Below are 20,966 nucleotides of genomic sequence, written 5' to 3' on the forward strand. Positions count from 1 at the left end.
AGAAGTGGAGTCAGAAAGCCGTGTTTTAGAGTTGTTGGAACAATCCCATGTTGGAGTGAGCGGTTGGGTTTCAAAACAGAACACATATGGATTATACAGGCTCTGCAGATATTTAAATGTAGGTAAGACTTTAAGTGGATCTAACTACCTGCTTAAAGGACTAAACAAATAATAATTTCAATCAGTATTAAATATTTTAATCCTTACATGAATTAGGTACCCTTATTCAAGATGACCGCCGTTAGAAATGCTACGGGGTATCTTTCAAAGTGATTTATCTAAAAAATTAATGCATGGAGACATGGATGGAGGGGGAAATTTGCTTTGAATATAAAAAAAAAAGTTAAAGTGGAGGTCCGGCGTTTAAAAAAATTTTTTTATAGTCAGCAGCTACAAACACTGTCTACCTGTCCAGGGTGCCCGCGATGTCGGCAGCCAAAGCTGAGCAATCGCTCGGGCCTCGGCTGCCCCGCCGCCATCCTCGGTGAGGGAATCAGGAAATTAAGCGTTGCGGCTTCACATCCCGGTTCCCTACTGTGCATGTGCGAGTCGCGCGCCGCTATGTGAATGGGCGGATATCTCCTGGGACACAAACAAGATCCCAGAAGACACCGCTCCCCATTTCCCAGGAGGCAGCGCGAGGAGGAGAAGAAAGAAGACCACTGCGGACAAGGAAGTGGCAGATTAGGACGATCTGCCTAGTAACAGACACTTCTGGTAAGTATAAAAAAAAAACTTTTTTTTTAGCTTTTTTCAGGGTGGACCTCCGCTTTTAATAGCGTTTTCAGTTTGTGGTGCTCAGATACAGTTAAATTCATCTTTGATCAGCTAAGGAAAATATGTAATTAATATGTGTCCTTTAAAAACAATGTGCTACAAACAAGTTGACTGCATAATTAGTAAAAATAAATGACATTAGGCCGCCCTGTGTTGACAGCACTGGAAAGTCTGACCTCTGCTCTCACACAGATCACAGTGGTCAGGCTCTCCAGGATGCTGTCAGCACAGAGCAGCATGGTACAGTTAACACTAACACATAGTGAAAAAAAAAATGCAATTTTTGTTGCTTGTTTCGCAGCCTGACCGCATAACAAGTTAAAAAAAAAATATGCTTCAAGTTGGCTTTAGGTGCACATGCTCCCTCTAGTGCCTGACAAGTATCGCTACAATCATTAAAAATTTTCAAAAAGACAGCTACAATGTAATAGAGAAAACTTGCTAAACCAGAGACAAGAAATATTTGTTATTTATATTATTCTAAGGTTTCCACCACCATTGTATGAATATGTGCCACCAGTACTGTATTTTAACACCCTTACATGGATATTGTGTTTAAATTTTTATAATGTACTGACAGACAACGGAATTTGGTTGCACAAAATATTAAGTAAAATTGTCTCTGTTGTAAGATATGTGGCTTATAAAAGGTAAAGAAATTCCATAGAGGTAATAATAAATAGTAAAAATAAAAGTTAATCTCACACCAACAGTAAGGGCACATTTAGATAATGACTTTATGATAAAGTACAGTAAAACACACATTTTACTGCACATTACTGAAACGCAAGGCAACATGTGCATTGTGGTGTAGCGTGTCGACCTGCCATTCATATTGAATGACAACCCAACTCACTTCACACCAACAGCCAATGGACAGAGCACTGCAGCACACTACAAAGAACATAGCATGTATTGTAGTATGCTGCATAACAAAAATAGTGCACTGACAACCAATTCAAAATAAATGTGCTGCCTTAAAGCAGTATAGCTTGCATTCATTAACACAAATGCATCAAATGAGTCCAAAGATTATGCATAAATGATAATTGTCAAATGAAGCTGAAGTGTATGAAATATGTGCAGTGTATGAACTATGGGATTAAGATTTTGCATCTAGGAGCCTATTTTAATCTAGGGGGTCAATTTTTGCACATTTAACACACGTGTTAATGTGATTTATGTCACGCATTAATGTGTGTGTAATTTATGATAAAGCCAACTTTTAGTGCAAAAATCAATACAATATCGTGAACGACCACTAGATGACTCCAGGGGATGAACATGAAATAGTTTTTTGCCATAATACTGTATACATGCAAATATATACTTTAAGCCCTGTACACACAATCGGATTTCTGATGGAATCTAATCCAATGGATTTTTTCGCCGGATATCCGATGAAGCCGACTTTCATCAGTCTTGCCTACACACCATCGGTAAAAAATCCAACCGTGTCCAAACGAGGTGATATAAAACAAAGAAAAGGAGATCACCGCTCCAGATGAGTGCAATAATCAATTAGTGTCCTCCTCAAAGACCGTGGGTGCTGGCAATGCACAAGGCAGAAATCAATGTAAGAATTTCATGGACAGCCGCACTCCAAAATAAACCTAAAAAAGGTAGCCTTTATTGTTGTAAAGGGATAAAAAGCACTACAAAGCACAGCACAGCAAGCAGTGGGATAAAAACTGACGCGTTTCGCACAAGAGTTCAGTGCTTAGTCATAGCGGAGGTGACGTAAAACACTAAGACGTGCTGAGAAAAATTAAGTTCAATGCTTCCGAGCATGCGTCGACTTGATTCTGAGCATGCGTGGATTTTTGACCGATGGACTTCCACACAGACGATCGTTTTTTATCCATAGGAAAATTTTAAAACATGTTCTATTTTTTTTCACCGATGGAAAACAAACCAATGAGGCCCACACATGATCGGTTTGACCGATGAAAACGGTCCATCGATCTGTTTTCATCGGACAAACCAATCTTGTGTACAGGGCTTTAGAGTGCATAGGTGCAAACAAATGTACATATGTGCCTGCCCCCAAGAGGACATTCAAATAAAGTGTAGTGTCCAAAGGAAAAAGTCATATAAAATAGTGTCCAAAAACTTCCACCAAATGGCTTCCAAAAGTGTATAAAGTTGTATTAATCCAGCAAAAATTTGATTATGGGTCTTCCTCCACCAAAACTTGTCACACCAGAACTTTACGACTCCCATTACAGGAGTCGCATACAGCCAATTCTCTCCCAATAGTCTCTGCAACGATTCGGCATAGGAAGCTCCCAAAGGCCAGTTGACTCAAGCCGCCAGATGCAAGCAAGGCATTGAAAGGAAGAAAACAGCCTCCTATAGTAAAATCTGTACGAATGTATTTAAAAAATAGTGCTACAATAGCATTTAAAACAAAATACAATGTTAAAAAAAATGAAAGTGGAAGCAGGGACACTGCACTGCGCTACACCTGCGTTTCACTGGGCGGAAGTGACGTATCACGATCGACCACACCCTTGTGCCTCGTGTCAAGGAAATCCATTCATTTGAAAGTCAATGTAGTGTATTTCCATTTAAAGTGTATCTAAAACCATGAAAAAAAAATTTTTTATATGTTGCAGTTTACCATTCCTGTGGAGCTTACATTTGTTTCATTTTTCAGTGTTTACTTTCTCTTTTTGTTTCCTGTGGATCCTGCCAGTAACCCACTTCTTGTACTAGAGTAACAACGCTCACTTACTGCCATGTATTTATAGAGAATCAGTGTTGTCACTATGAGGTTTATTTACTAAAGCTAGAGAGAGCAAAATTAGTCACAATTCTGCAGAGAAACTGCAGAGATTCTGCAGAATTGTGACTAATTGTGCCCTCTCTAGCTTTAGTAAATAAACCCCTATACGACAAGAAGTGTTTTAGGACTACAGAATGCCTCCCCCTTTCTCTCCTCTTCTCTATAACATAAAGAGGAGAGATGTTCGGTAGTTCATAAAAAGAATCTGGCAGGGCTGATAACACGGCTTGGCAACAAAGGAACAGTTGTCAGTGTGGGTAAACCTCTGAGATTTATATGTCCACTTTAGGTACAGGGAATCCCTGAAGCTAAATAAAAAGGGGGTTTGAGTACGTAGATAAATATAGTTTATGCACTATGCAGACTAATTTCTGAATAAGTGACAAGGGTTTGGCTTATAAATCAATTACAAAGTACTTATTGTTAGGCGCTTCACAATTATAAATCAGGAAAAACTTCTAAAAAAAAATACATTAGTGTTAATAATAAGCAGTGAATAATGCATAAACTGCAAATAATTACACTCAAATAAATTAGAAGTGCATAAACATTAATTACATAAAATGAGTGTATACAATGTAAACAAAGCTCTATACACAATGTTGTGTTGTGAGTTTTTAGGTCTTTGTTGGATATCACACCAATAAAACGATTAAAAAAAAAAATATTATATATTGCAAAAGTGCCACAATGTTCATCAATCAAAACTACCCCCCCCCCCCCCCCCCTACAGGTGTCTTCAGAAATAGGAAGATTTGTCTTAATTTTCCATTATTTCTGATACCATGAAATACACAGGATGGGAAAATAAATCTTCCAAATGGGGACACAGCCAGCAGTAATAAAGGTGAGGGAGGTTATATCTCTTCCCTGCTCTATCCAAAAATAATAATTTTGGTTGGCATTGTGCATTATTGATTTTAAGTGCTAACTTTCTTGAGCTAGATTGCACACAAGAAAGGCACTATATACTTTACATATTTTTCAATAATCAATAATAAAACTGGAAATATACAGTATATAAAAAATTCAAGACTGTAGGTAAAGAGTGAGCCTAGGGATACCAGCAGGCTTAACCACTTCAAAACTGGGCACTTTTACCTTCTTCCTGCCCAGGCCAATTTTCAGCTTTCAGAAGACAATTGCGCGGTCATGCAACACTGTACACAAACGAAATTTTTATAATTTTGTTCACACAAATAGAGCTTTCTTTTGGTTGTATTTAAGCACCACTTTTTTTTTTTTTTTTGCTAAATTAATTACAAAATAGTCAAAAAAAGACAAGAAGTGGTTAAACCTTTTTTCTACTGAGAGATTTAAAGTGTTAGTTTACCCTGCCAGAAAAAAACTATTTCTGGGGCTTCTGTAACAGATCGGAGGACTTTAGAAGCACTCTGAGCTGTCCTGTAAGCCCTGCAAAGTAAAAGTAAAGAGGGGATTTAAAATCCCCTGGCCACTACACTGGCTGCATTGGCACTGAAAGCACTTCACCCACAGGAGGTAAGTAGAGTGGGACCGGGGGGGGGGGGGTGTAGGATGTTATTGCACCTATTAATTTTTTCTGGAAAGATGAAACAATGAAATAACACTTTACTTGCCATCTGGAAAAGGGATTCATCACCAGTGTAGCCTTAAGCCTCGTACACACGGCCGAGGAACTCGACGTGCCAAACACATCGAGTTCCTCGGCCAGTTCAGCACTGAAGCCGCCGAGGAGCTCGGCGGGACGAGAGCTCCCATAGAACAACGAGGAAATAGAGAACATGTTCTCTATTTCCTCGCCGAGGTCCTCGTCGGCTTCCTCGGCCGAAAGTGTACACACGACCAGTTTCCTCGGCAGAATTCAGCCAGAAACTCGGTCGGAAGCTGAATTCTGCCGAGGAAACTGGTCGTGTGTACGAGGCCTAAGCCTGAGAACGACACTAAGGATCCAAAGATAAAATGTCAACAGATTTGGTGAGATGACATCACTAGCGGTGTACAGAGAATGCACTGTATATATCAGGCAAAAGATACAAGGTGCAATACTGAAGAAGTCTTGGTGCTTAATCCTGGCAAGAAGCATCAAGATGCATGTCAGCTAAGCCACGCAAGTGTCCATTGTATAAACACATTTATTCCCTACACTGGCATCTTCCAGTGACATCTGTTTAAGTGAGGTTGTTATCTGTCATGGAGGTAATTTTAGGTGCATGCTTAACAAAATAAGAGCTTACTTTTCAATATTGCCACTGAAAACAAATTGCCATTAAACTGGTAAATGGGCAACTCAAAGTTAAGATCATATTCATGGATGAGATTCAATTAAATTGAGGTGTTGAACTCAAAATTGTCGTTCTTCATATACAGGTTGATGGTAGTTCTTTACCTCAGTCATTCATAAAACACAAAGTGGGGGGATAATCCCACTGAATTTGGAAAATTGGGTAAACACAAGGAATAGAATGCCAAAGACACAGCTTCAAAGTCCATATTCCTTAATTCTTCATCAGGGCTTTGGCTAAGTGGCTAAAGTTCCTATATGGACTGTGGTGAAAACTCCTGAATAGGAACCTTGATCTGAAAACAGGCCATATAGGAACACTAGCTACTTAGCCCAAGCCCTAATGAAGGGGGATTCTTTAGCCCCCAAAGCATTGGCTACTATATTTCTAATGGTTGTTACTACAGCATCAATAATAAAGATACATAGACTTTTGAGCTGATGGTTTGGCACTCTATTTTTTTGTGTTCACCCAAAGATCATAATAATAGCACATACAGATGGATGCCTGATTTCACTATACATTCTTTTATATACACAAAAATATCTTCAACTTTAAAAAATAGAATATCAATAAACTGTATGACAGGGCTCAACAAATCCAGGTCGCCAGGTCACCATGGTGACTAGAAATAGTGTCCTGGCGACTTGGCTTGGAAGGTGCCATCTGAGTGAGCCGTTGGTATTACAAGTTATTACCACCAGATGTGAGCTGGCACCATCTGGTGGTGGCCGTTGGTATTACAAGTTAAGTATTACAAGTTAAACAGCAATTCTAACGTCATTTTTCACTATTCTCACTGCCATCTTCTTCCCTCTAATTAGAACCCCCAAACATTATATATATTTTTTATCCTAACACCCTAGAGAATAAAATGGCGATCGTTGCAATACTTTCTGTCACGCCGTATTTGCGCAGCGGTCTTACAAGCGCACTTTTTTGGGAAAAAATTACACTTTTTTAAATTAAAAAATAAGACAACAGTAAAGTTATCCCCATTTTTTTTTATATTATGAAAGATAATGTTACGCCGAGTAAATTCATACCCAACATGTCACGCTTCAAAATTGCGTCCGCTCGTGGAATGCCGACAAACTTTTACCCTTTAAAATCTTCATAGGCGACGTTTAAAAAAATCTACAGGTTGCATGTTTTGAGTTACAGAGTAGGTCTAGGGCTAGAATTATTGCTCTCACTCTACCAATCGCGGCGATACCTTACATGTGTGGTTTGAACACCGTTTACATATGCGGGCGCTACTCACGTATGTGTTCACTTCTGCGCGCCAGCTCGTCGGGATGGGGTGCGTTTTCTGGCTCCTAACTTTTTCAGCTGGCTCCTAGATTCCAAGCAAATTTGTCAAACCCTGCTGTATGATGTACATATAACCCACTAGACTATCTGCAACCAGATACTACAGAGTACAGTGCTGCATATAATTTTATCTTATACAGAAATTTTACACACAAATACACAAAAAAAATATAATTTTTTTACAAAACACTGCAAAAATAATGTTTTTTTTCATTATTATGTTCTGATGGCTACACCTACAACCCATATAATGTCACCTTTGCCTTGTATTACTCAGGTGCGATGTGGGGGGAATCAAAGAGAAAACTAGCTGGAATAGGCAACAAAAGTCATATCATCAGTGCTTATGAATTTCCCTATTAAATAAGTTGTTATCGCTTTTAACAAAACACATTATTTATCTTCATATCTGCATTAAAGGTTTTTTGTACTTGAACTTTGTTTTGTGAGCTTAATTTTGTAACCACACAAAACGAAATAAAGGAACTAGCTAAAATTGCTTCTTGATTCAAATACTGTATAATACACCTAATAAAAAAATGTATTCATTGAATGTCAAAAGCTCTCCTTCCATATCACAACTTGGGTTATGCAAACTTTTCGCAATACAATAAAAAAGAAAATTTTGTTATCAAAAAAAGTGCTCCCTGAAACTCCCCAAAGTACAGGCCAATTCGTTTTTTAATCAGTTCATTTAGACTTAAAGATAAGAAAGTGCATTATAGTTTTTTTTTTTTTTTCTTAACAACATATGAGACTAACATTGTTTTTATCAAAACCAGGTTATACTACTGCTATCTTTTTGAGTCATACCACATACTGATCTTGGGTTTCAGTTGCTGAAATGCAAATCAGGTATCGATTTTGCGCTGGGACAAAAAAGCATATGGTGAGAGGAGTATTTTGTAGTACTTTGTAATTAATGTTTAGCTTTGAAAATCAATAATCTAACAAATAAAGCTGAATAAAATCAGTAATCAAAACATAAATTGTCAAGACTGAAACAAAATAAAAATTATACATAAAGGAAGTAGGAGCCTGTACAGTTTTCTGTAAATTAATATAAAGAATAAATAATAACGATTATTACAAATTAAAATAGCATATGTTTTTTGTTAACCACTAGCCGACCAGCTGCTGCAGTCATACTGTGGCAGGTTGGCACGGCTGCGCAAATCGCCGAAGCTCTACGTCGCTCTTTTAAGACGTCATAGCAGGTGATATTTTGTAGATGCTATAACTTTTGCGAAAACCAATCAATATACGCTTATTGAGATTTTGTTTTGCCAAAAATATGTAGAAGAATATATATTGGCCTAAACTGATGAAGAAATTCTTTTTTTTTTATATAGATTTGTTTATAGCGCAAAAAATCAAAACCGCAGAGGTGATCAAATACCACCAAAAGAAAAAAAGAAAGCTCTATTTGTAGGGAAAAAATAAATTTTGTATGGGTACAACGTCACACAACCGCGCAATTGTCAGTTAAAGTGACACAGTGCCATAGCACAAAAAATGGCCTGGTAAGGTAAATCCTTCCAGGGTTGAAGTGGTTAAAAAAAAAGAACACGAAAATAACAATAACAAAATACCTAAAAACGGGTTGTTTTAAGCAACATAATTATAAAAAAATATTCTAGGGCTGTAAAAATAATAATAAAAATACAAGTATGACCTTCTAAAGAATAGGTCCTGAAATATAACATTAGCACTGAAAAAAAAAAGAATAGGCATTATTTTTTCACCCAATCCCTTGTGATAAACTTTAGAAGGTTCTAGAACCCAACCCCCTTCACCCCCAACTAGACTGCAGACTTGATCCCAACCCCCTCCACCTACAGGTGGCTACCACATTCTATCTATATCCCCCCCCCCAGCCCCCAAGCTGGACTGCAGACTTGAATGGCTACCGCACTCTACCCATGGGCCCCTCCCTAGTTAAAATTTGGACATCGAACAGAGCCGCTACCGCATTCTACCCGTAGGCCCCCCTCCTAGTTGAACTGTGGCCATCAGACTGCTACCACATTCTACTTGTCCCTAGAATGCCCCTGTCCCTAGCTAAATTGTGGAAATCGCTTGAGAATATGTGGAGATTACTAGGTGCTACCACATTTCAGGTCCATGTTCTTAAACTTTAAAAAGTATTACTTGATATTGTTCTTTTTTAGCCTTTGATATAGGAATATGTGACAGCTCTTATCAATCTACGGTGTATTTAATATACTAATTAGGGCTCCTTCTCTCACTTCAAATCAGCTGTACTTTTCATTTGTATTTGTAGCGGAATGTGCATTTGGCACTATAAGGCTATACTCACAAGCAGTCATTGATGTCGAGAGTCTAGAAGCCATTTTGTAAAATAGATGAAGGATAAAATGTATGAAAACCGGATTGATTTTTTATACATTTTCTAATGTTTATATAGCTGCATTTCCATGAGGAAAGATTTATTTTAAAAACAAACTTCTATGCTCTGAGTTACATAGTTTACAAGTCATGAAAATAAGACAATGCACGTAATATTATTCGAGTTTTAATAATATTTAATAATACTAATCAGAGTATTATTAGAGCAGTGCTAACAAAATGCAAAATCCAGTAAAACAAGGTGTTTCTATTGTTAGGCTACATTTGGCATGTATAATTTCCCTCATCACCTTCACATTTAATGCAGGAGACATACTTCATTCTACTTGGTGGGAACCCCTTCAAGGTGGCTTCAGGTTCAGCTGTTTAGTACAATGATGATGAACAGTTCTAAGCTTGTCACTTGGAGTTATTTGACATTTTCTAGTGCAATGCAGCCCTGGGTTATAAAACCATTTGTAAAAATGCATACCCGTTGCTGGATTTCATAGCGCAAAAGCTTGAAGCCAAAAAGTTGCAAGCAGTGGTAGCCCTTGAGGTGTTCAGTGGCTTATCTTTGTATTGATAGGTTGATCAGTGGGTATAGAAGATGCACAACTCACAAATGATGCTACACTGAGATTGATCATCTAAAGCTATGAAAACTTAATCATGGCATCCTGTGTTGTTCATACATTTCTGTGTCCAGCATACATTGTTACACCTACTCTTTATCCTGTGTCCTGCATACGCTATTAAAGCTATTCTATATCCTGTGTTCAATACACACAATTACACCCATTCTAAATTCTGTGTATACTATAACACTTATTTTATATCCTGTGTCTTTCATACAGTACACTATTACTCCTATTCTATATCCTGTGTCCTTCATACATTATTACTCCTATTCTATATCTTGTGTCCTTCATACATTATTACTCCTATTCTATATCCTTCATACATTATTACTCCTATTCTATATCCTATGTCCTTCATACATTATTACTCACTCCTATTCTATATCCTGTGTCCTTTAGACATTATTACTCCTATTCTGTATCATGTGTGCTTCATTCATTATTACTCCTATTCTATATCCTGTGTCCTTCATACATTATTACTCCTATTATATATCCTGTGTCTACTATGTATACATTTATTATAACTACTCTTTATTATGTTTTCTACAACACACTATTACATCTACTTTTTATTTATTGTTCTCCTAAAAAGATTATATAGTGTAAGTTTTAATAGGCATGTTTATCAACTAGTTTACCTGAACACCTTTGCAGATATGCGCAGAATATTACACTATTACGACTATGCTTTATCATATGTTCTATATACACTATGACACCTACTCTTTAACTTGTGTTCTATTAATGTTATTACAACGTTTCTTTATCATGTGTTCTACATCCACATCAACTCTATATTCTGTGTCCCTTCATAAATTCTTACACCTATTCTTTATCCTGTGTCCCTTCATACACTATTACACCTATTATTTATTCTGTGTTCCTTCATACACTATTACACCTATTATTTATCCTGTGTCGCTTCATACACTATTACACTTACTCTTTATTCTGTGTCTTTCATACACTATTACACTTAGGCCTCGTACACACGACCGGTTTCCTCGGCAGAATCCATCAAGAAACTTGGTGGGAGAGCTTTTTTGCAGAGGAAACCGGTCGTGTGTACGTTTTTCATCGAGGAAACTGTCGAGGAACTCGACGAGCAAAAAAGAGAGCAAGTTCTCTTTTTCCTCGACGGGAGTCTGAATTTGCTCGTCATGTTCCTCGACGAGAAACTCGAGCGTGTGTATGCTAAGAAACCCGCGCTTGCTCAGAATGAAGTATGAGACGGAGTAAAAGTATCATTTGTAATGGAGATAACACATTTTTCAAGCTGTAACAGACTGAAAAGTGCAAATCGTCTCTTAACAAACTTTTACTTAACACGCAAACACATGAGATTAGCAAAACCAGCCCCAAGAGTTGTGCCAGTGGAATCGAACTTCCCCTGCCGTTGTATGTGTTGTATGTCACCGCGTTTGAGAACGAGGAGATTTTGTCTTGACAGTGTGTACGCAAAGCAAGCTTGTCGAGTTCCTCGACAAGCCTAACAAGGAACTCGACGAGGAAAACGATGTGTCTTTTCCGACGAGTTCCTCGGTCGTGTGTACGAGACCTTACTCTTTATTCTGTGTCTTTCATATACTATTACATTTACTCTTTATTCTGGTTTCTTTCATACACTATTACACTTACTCTTCATTCCGTATTCTTCCTACACTATTAAATCTACTTTTTATCCTGTGTTCTACATCATACACAATCACACACACTCTTCATCATGTGTTCCAAATACATTATTATAACTCCTCTAATATAACAAATCTATGCTAATAACTAATCTATAACTAATCTTTTGTCCTTCATATACTAAAAAACCTACTCTATATCCTGTGTTCCACATACACTATGTTACTCTTTATCCTGTGTTCTACATAGCCCATTAAACCTACTTTTTGTTATGTTTTCTACAATACACTATTACAACTACGTTTTCTTCAATGTCCTCCTAAAAAGATTATTATAGTGTACCTAGTTTTATTAGGCATTTTTATCAACTAGTTTACCTGAACACTTTTGCAGATGTGTGCAGACTATTGCTTACAGAGTAGCTTGCCAATCCTATTATTTATTGACATATGAATAATATAGGTTCTGTGGCTGTCTATTTGTAGACAAGGCATTGACTAAATCCAATTTAATGGGGAATTGTAAGTATGGGATGTGTTGTCAAACTGTATATTTTTAGTTTTCTTAATTAAAGCCTCTACCTAACCCTATATCTTATATTCAATATTCTGGTGGTTCTTAACCTTATTCTATCACCTTGCAAAAGACAGTTAACAGCTTGAATGATTAAATTGCTAGAACCACTTTCATTAAAGGTTATTTAACCTGCAAATAAACTTCTTAATAAAATGCAACATTATATCATTTTTATTTTGGACACAGCAAAAACGTTGCAAAAATGTTAAAATAAAAAAAAACACATAAAAGCAGTTTATTAGGTATATGTCAACAATCAGAATGTGAATCACCAGAGGGCCACAAATTAGAAATCTTTCCCTGCAACTCTGCATCGGTGTTTGTGAACAGAATTGTATCTTTAGTTGTAAATTCAGAAATAGTTAGGCTGTACACCCATGCACAGATGTCCAGCCAAGGATGGTTAGTGATGTACCTGTTCTTATGTCGAAGGACATGAGAATAAATAGATAGATAGATAGATAGATAGATAGATAGATAGATAGATAGATAGATAGATAGATAGATAGATAGAAATATTTTTGACTGCTGGCCATCACACCTATATGAGCTTGTTGGACATCCAATTCCAAAAGCATTGGCATCAATATGGAGTTGGCTCCTGTTTGCAACTACAACAGCCCCCACTCTTCTGAGAAGACTTTCTATAAGATTGTAGATTGTGCCTGTAAAAATGCCCATGAGCCAAAAGAGATCAAGCACCGATGTTGGATGAGAAGACTTGGCTCACAATTGGCGTTGCAATTTAGGTGTTCCGTAGGGTTGAGATCAGGGCTCTGTGCTATCCACTTGGGTTCTGCCACAATTAACTCATTAAACCATGTCTTTATGGACCTAGCTTTGTGCACAGGGATACAGTCATGCTGGGCCAGAAAAATGTTTTACCAAAACTGTTGCCACAAGGTGGGACAAACACAATTGTTTAACATGTCTATTTGCTGTATCATTTACAGTACACCTAACAGAACCATTAAGCAGTGGATAAAAAACACAGTATAAAACTATTTTATGAAAAGTAGATTACAGGGCCATTAAAGTAGTGGATGAATATGGATTCCTTTTGGAGAATATGGATATTGTTTAGTGTCACGTTAATCATTCAGTAGAGTGTCAACATGCTTTTGCTAATGTGTATGTGTGATTGTAATGTTTACACAAACTTTGGGCCATATAGTGTAAGATAGATAGATAGGTTAATTGTATGCCAATAGGTGTTAACACTTAAAAGTACCTTTGTCCAAAGATCATTATATGTAAGCATTAAATTTAGAGGCTTTATGGACTTTAATGGTACTCACATGGACAACAACGCATAGATAGTCTAAAAACATTATTTTATTGCATCAATCACGTAAAACATATACAAAAGTGTACCATTCCAAAGGCACTAAAAAAACTGCTCTCTTTATGGTGGATAAGTACATAGTATTACCAATAGCTGAATCTTATGGTCTGTCACATAGAGCTTATTCATTGTTTCTCAACATGTTTCACAGTACTATCTGCTGCTTCAGGAGTATTGTAGAGAGTAAAATTATCTATACAGAAACAATAATAATCATGATAAAGAATATACTTTAGATAGATAGATAGATAGATAGATAGATAGATAGATAGATAGATAGATAGATAGATAGATAGATAGATAGATAGATAGATAGACAGACAGACAGACAGAAAGATGATAGGTATGACTCCATTGCTGTAAACAGAGCACCTGCAGCACCTAATTTGCAAGTTAGTTTCAAGAAAAATACCCAGAATCTATTTCTAAACTTGAGAATATCCGCCTGGTTTCAAAAGAACATCATGTGAAACTAAAAAGCACTGAAGTACAACATAATACGAAAACCTTAATATATTTTGCTTTATTATTTTGATTCTCTTAATTTTTTACTTTAATTGCATTTGCTTTTGTTCATGCACATGGGAAGAAATTGAAAATACTATTGACAAAAATATTTTTGTAGTTATTGCAATGTAAAATATTGTCACAATAACAAATATGAAGAATGTAAAGTGTCTAACAGTAAAAGGTGTACAATAAAATTTAGTTCAACACATGTTGTCAAACACATTTATTTCCTATGTGGTCATATAGACATAATGTTATAACAGCAGCTAATTTGTTTAATTAAAAAAAAAAAAGATAACTGTATCAAATTGCTTACACTTATTGCTGCATTTTAGATACTTTATTAATGTGGGTTGTAGTAAATAAGATTATTTTCGGAAACTTATTCAGAATTCAGATATCGGGAGCACATACACAGAATATGTTCCTAAATGTAAAAATCATATTACAAAAGTGCGTGCAGTCACCAGGCTTCTAGCAGGGGCATTGTAAATACCATAGTTTAAAAGCCTGCTAAAATGTAAATGTGTATCTTTATGAATTAATTTTATATCAAATAGCATTGAAAGCTTTGTAAAAATTAGGCATATGTGTTTAAATTCCACACGGTTGTTGCCAGCATTTTCAGGGGTAATCCGTGCTGTTTTGCTCAGCTTATTGACCAATATTTGTCTTTTACTGGGTTAAAATGGAACCAAATGCATAGGAGTTACATCATCCCGGGCCATCCAATCAAGATGGCCAAGGATGACGAACTTACAAACTTGGTTAAAGGCCAGGCAAAGATGTCAGTGGTGACGGCATAGATATCACAGTCGATACAGTGCTGAAGAGGGGGTGTTTCGGCAACTTGCAGGTGGTGTGCATACTTGCACATTATGGCAAAAACATTTAGCAATGGCGGCAGAGGTTGATTCCAATTTAAAAGGAAACTTTTTGGAAAGAAATAGGAAAACTGTCGTTGATATGGGTCAGAGTTCACTTAAAAATTACTGGCTTTGACCTATCAACCGCAGTCTTGTTAAGGCTCGTACACACGATAGGTTAAACCGATGAAAACGGTCCAATGGACCGTTTTCATCGGTCCAAACCGATCGTGTGTGGGCGCCATAGGTTATTTAACCTTCGGTTAAAAAAAAGAAAACCTGCTTTAAAATGTAACCAATGGATTGCTAACCGATAGGTCAAAACCGATCGTTAGTATGCAAAAGCATCGGTTAAAAACCTGCGCATGCTCAGAATCAAGTCGACGCATGCTTGGAAGCATTGAACTTTGTTTTTTTCAGCACGTCGTTGTGTTTTACGTCACCGGGTTCTGACACGATTGTTTTTTTAACTGATGGTGTGTACGCACGACGGACCATCAGTCAGCTTTATCGGTTAACCTAGGACAACTGTCCTTCAGACCGTTTTCATCGGATGGACTGATCGTGTGTACGAGGCTTTTGAGTGTGCAGTGTATGAGCTCTGTCTGTTGACAGCTAGCAACTGTGAAATTTCAGGTGTACCCTGAGCCCACATTCACATCGGGCTGTTTTAACATGCAATTTGACATGTCAAATCGCATCTCAAGTCGCCGGCTATTTCCGGCAATGGCACCGTATATTTTATATTGATTCCTATACAACCATAGTAACTCAAGACTGCAATATTATTAAATAAAGCTTATGCAGTCACATTGTTTTGGGGCTCAAAATTTGACCTGTAGATATGATATGACTTGAAGGACACTATGTTTCAGGGTTTGTTACCCCCTTTTTCTAGTCTTCTGCCATATATTGTCATAATCCTGCTCATGCATGGCTTGAATATTTACAGCTTGATCACTATTTTCAAGGTATTCAACCGCATGAGGCTCTTTTCTATTCTTTTATGGAATTTGAATCTTTACTTATTTAACCAGAGAGACCAGCACATATTCTATCCATAGTGTATTAACTTCTCCTGAAGGAGATATATCAGTCAAATCCATGTTTTTTTTTTTCTAAATGGACTGAGGATTTTTCTGTTGGTGAAGAAGACATAGAGTGGGATAAAATATTAGCGTTCACTCAGAAAGCCTCCATATCTATTATAGCCAGGGGCGGACTGACTATTCGTGCACTCAGGCACTGCCCGAGGGTCCCATGCCACTAGTGGGCCCCATCAGGGTTGCCAGCCTCAATAAAAACAGGGACAGTATGTCACAAATCTGTGTTTTTTTTTACATCTGTCCCTGAAATGTCCCTTACCAACATCCTTTTGGTCCAAAAATGCCAAGATTCTAGCTGCCCCGCCTCTCCGGTACCTTCTCAGTGTGTGTATGTGTATTCTGTGTGTGTACTGTGTGTGTACTGTGTGTGTATACTGTGTGTCTGTGTGTATACTGTGAGGCCCCATAATCGCCTATTGCCCGGGGGCCCCATAATCTCCTGTTGCTCGGGGGCCCCATAATCTCCTGTTGCTTGGGGGCCCCATAATCTCCTATTGCCTGGGTGCCCCATAATCTCCTATTGCCAAGGGGCCCTATAATCTCCTATTGCCTGGGGGCCCCATGAGTTGTCAGTCCGCCCCTGATTATAGCTCAGGAACGTAATTATAAGATCTTATCTAGATGCTATAGATGCCTTTCAACTCTACATAAAATGGATGCTTCCACACCAAACACGTGTTGGAGATGCATGAATGCCCCGGGTACTATGCTACACATTTGTCCATTAATATGGTATTTTGGGATAAAATCCTCCAACTATATTTATTACAAATTGGTTGGAGATTGGATTCTTAATGTTCCACGGATTACAATGTTATCAATGATGCCTGGGTCCTATAAACAGAATTGTCCAGAATTGCCTATAAACAGAACTGGCACTTTCTACCTGAAACACGCATCATTATATCTAGAAACTGGCGTAAATCGGATACCCATCTCCTGATTGAATGAGTTTGTGAGATGGACTATTTAAGTCACATGGAAAAAATGGGCTCCTGGAAAAATGACAAATCAGATATATATAATACATGGTCAGTGTGGAGATATTTCAGATATTCTTCAGAATTTGTAACTAATTATTAGTATTTATTATTATTCTTTCTTTCTTTCTTTTTCTCTTTCTTTCTTTCTTTCTCTCTTTCTTTCTTTCTTTCTTTCGTGAGTTGTAAGGCTAACTGAAGAGGAAAAGGGAAACATTGTATTATTTTAACTTTATTGAGGTTCTTCAAGGCCTTCAATTAGATTTTTACTCTTTTCCTTAAATGTTAGGGTTTATAAACCTGTGATGGTCAGATATGTTACTATCTATGATTATTGTTTATCTTAGTATGTCTTATTATTGTGGCAATGTATGTATTATTTATTAAAACATTGTAGTTATTACAAATTTAAAGATCTTTGTAACTACATCACATATTATATTAAAACTTATTTTATAAAATATATCTCACAAGAAAACACACATCGGAATATAGCCACAAAAAAAACAATTTGCATAATGAGAAGACACAGGATCACTTTACAGATGTGAGAAAAACAGTATCCAGATGTGATTGCATTAAATATGTGACCGTATTATCTGCTTTTTCTTATCGAAAGCAATACCATCATTCTTGTATATTCATATCATATTTGATCAATTCAGAAATTGTATTACATGTTCATTATGTACATAACACCAGTAAATTCATGCCTAAACTGTTAGCAGATAGAACCTACCTTACAATTAGCAACATATTTACTTTACATTTCAGCTTATTTTGTACTATTTTGCTGATAAAGGTTTGAAATGAACAGTGCAAAATAAGTGAATAATTAAAGAATTGGCAAAATATAGAATGATAAAAAATGGTAATATGGAAATAAAAATCTGTTTAAAATATAGTAAAAGGCCTGCATAATCTGCTTTATAAAAAGGCTAAGCCCACTGATACAGTGGTTTTGATTTACTAAAGGAAAACAGGCCGGGAGTTTTTCACAGAGCTTAGTGAATGTGGTGAAATTTCACTTTGCAAAGAATACCCAATCATGTCCAAGAAAAAAATAAAACAGTATTTTTGCTTTTAAGTGATTGGGTGATGGAAGTTAGCAGCGCTTTTCCTTGTTAACTAAGCTCTGGGGTAAATTACTTTGCAAAGTGAACAGTCTACTTGCCTTTAGTATATCAACCCCTGGTTTAATAAAAAATAAGGCCTTATACCACCATCCAAGAATTGTGTATGTCTAAATCTATGAAGTACTTTACTTAACCATAGGAGCCCATGTACAGTAAATGCAGCAGAATGGCATATTCAGTTTATAGGGACGCAGCAGCAGGTTCATGGGGAGCGAGCCCACACAGGTGCCCCCATGGAAAGTGGTTTTCTGTGGGGGCACCCAACAAAGAGGAGGGGCTTGGAGCACCGGCGATAGAACCCCAGAAGAAGAGGATTGGGGCTGCTCTGTGCAAAAGCATTGCACAGAGCAGGTAAGTATAGGCATGTTTGTTTTTTTGCTACAACAACAATAAAAAATCTTTACAACCGCTTTTAACCAAGACACTTATGTGGAAACATGTGACAATGTAAAGTAAAAGGATTTCACTTAGGATTAAAATTGTATTTCAGTGTGGAGCTGGAACCATCCCTCCTCTTCCCCTCATCATTTTAACTCTAGAGGAGAGGGGAAGGGTTGGAGATCTACCACACATACTCTGGTCAGACAACACAATGGGGTTGATTTACTAAAGCTGATAGTACAAAATCTGGTGAAGGTGTTTTATCCCTTTAAATTATAGGTGTTTTGTAGTCCAGAAGGGAAAACTCAGACAGGGCTGATAACACTGCTTGGGATTTCAGAACGACAAAGGCACTGTGTTGCAGAAAGCTAGAAAACCACTGTATTTCTGGCAGATCATTGGGTACTTTTCTATCCTTACAGTGTTTTAAAAGGATAAAACATCAAGAATGTGTAAGTAAAATATTGTAAAAAAGACACCAAGAAAAGTTTTGTTAGTGGCATCTCGATTTGTGCCAATACCCTGTATTGGGGAGGCGCATCCAAAATTCATGCATAAGACAAAAACCACCAAAAAGGATACTGCACCTCTGAGGCTACCAAAATAAATGTAATGATTAAATAGGGCTAAAAATTGCATTACAGTGCATGTCCCACTGGGAAGCCTTAATGTCTTCCCTCCCCCTTCCCTCTATACACATATCCATCTGCCTGAATGCCCCACTCCACCTCTCCGGAAACCACCCACAATCCCTAATTCTCACTAGGATGTAATATAGGAGACCCGATCCCTCCCTATGGTATAAGAAGTCTGTTGGATGTAAAAATAGGGAACTAGAAGTCCACTGCACTCCTCCTGAAACCACCCACAATACATAAAACCCATAACTCCCCCCTAGGATGTAATAAAGGAGACCCAATCCCTATGGTATGAGAAGTTCTCTGGATGTAAAAATAGGGAACTAGAAGTCCAATTTAAACATGTATGCTGTGAACAAGCCTCATCGCTGAAACGCGTCTGCCACAGTCTGTGTACTCACTGGTAAGGCAAAATAAAATACCTGACTATGGAGTTGCCGGCTATCTTTTCTCAATGACAGTCCAATTTAATCACTATATTTATTTTGGTAGCCTCAGATGTGCATTATTCTTTTTGTGTTTTTATGTCTTGTTTTTGTAAAATAACCAAGAAGAAAAATGATATAGGCCAACATATCTGTTTTGGATTATAAATATATAATTTTTGTACAGAAAATGCTCATCAGTGATGCCTATATTATATTTGCTTCTTGGTTATTTTACTAGTCTGATTGAGAGGGTACATGCCCTGATATAAGGAGTGGGATTCCCACTACTTAACAACTGGGGCTCCTGGGTGCACATTTTTAAAATAGTATTAAAGCAGAGTTCCACCCAAAAATGAAACTTCCGCTTTTTAGAATCCCCCCTCTGGTGTCACATTTGTCACCTTTCAGGGGGGAGGATGGAGCAGATACCTGTGTAATATAGGTATTTTCTCCCACTTCCGGGCATAGATCACTGCGGTGGTCGCGGTGACCTACGCCATGTCCGGCGCCTACTCTGTCCCCTTCCCCCGCTGTCTTCTGGGAGAAACACAGGTCCCAGAAGACAGCAGGGACCAGTGGGAAAGCGCAGCGTGACTCGCGCCTGCGCAGTAGGGAACCAGGAAGTGAAGCCGTAAGACATCGCCGGCGCCCTGGACAGGTAAGTGTCCATATATTAAAAGTCAGCAGCTGCAGTATTTGTAGCTGCTGAGTTTTAATATACCCTGCTTTAATATTAGGAAATGTGCATGTATTGTAGAGATGTGACATTTTTTTTTTTCACCCAGACATACACTTTAACAACACTAAGGACAGTGGGTCATCAAAAGCCAATGGTGAAATTTTAACATTTTATTGTCAGTTCATCATTTCTGAAAAAAATAAAAAAAAATAAAAAAAAATCTATGATGATCATACATTGTAATGTAAATAGGGATGTTCCATGACTAACTTGTCTATTCAACAATACACTGACAATATTTTTTGTCCTTGCTCAGCTAACTGGTTCTGCTCTGCTATTCTTAATAAATATAGATATATATATTTTTTTTTAATCCATATAACTTATATCAGCACATTTTTTTTCTTTTACTGCAAAAGTAAATTTACATTTTAACTGTCTAGAAAACACATTCAAATTTAAGGCTAAGCAATCCACTGTTCATTAAAGTGCTACATAGGTGGCAACAATGAAGTACTAGAGTGCATTCCTCAATTTTTATTATTATACAGGA

Source organism: Rana temporaria, chromosome 1 (genome assembly GCF_905171775.1).
Source record: "Rana temporaria chromosome 1, aRanTem1.1, whole genome shotgun sequence".
Classification (NCBI taxonomy): Eukaryota; Metazoa; Chordata; class Amphibia; order Anura; family Ranidae; genus Rana; species Rana temporaria.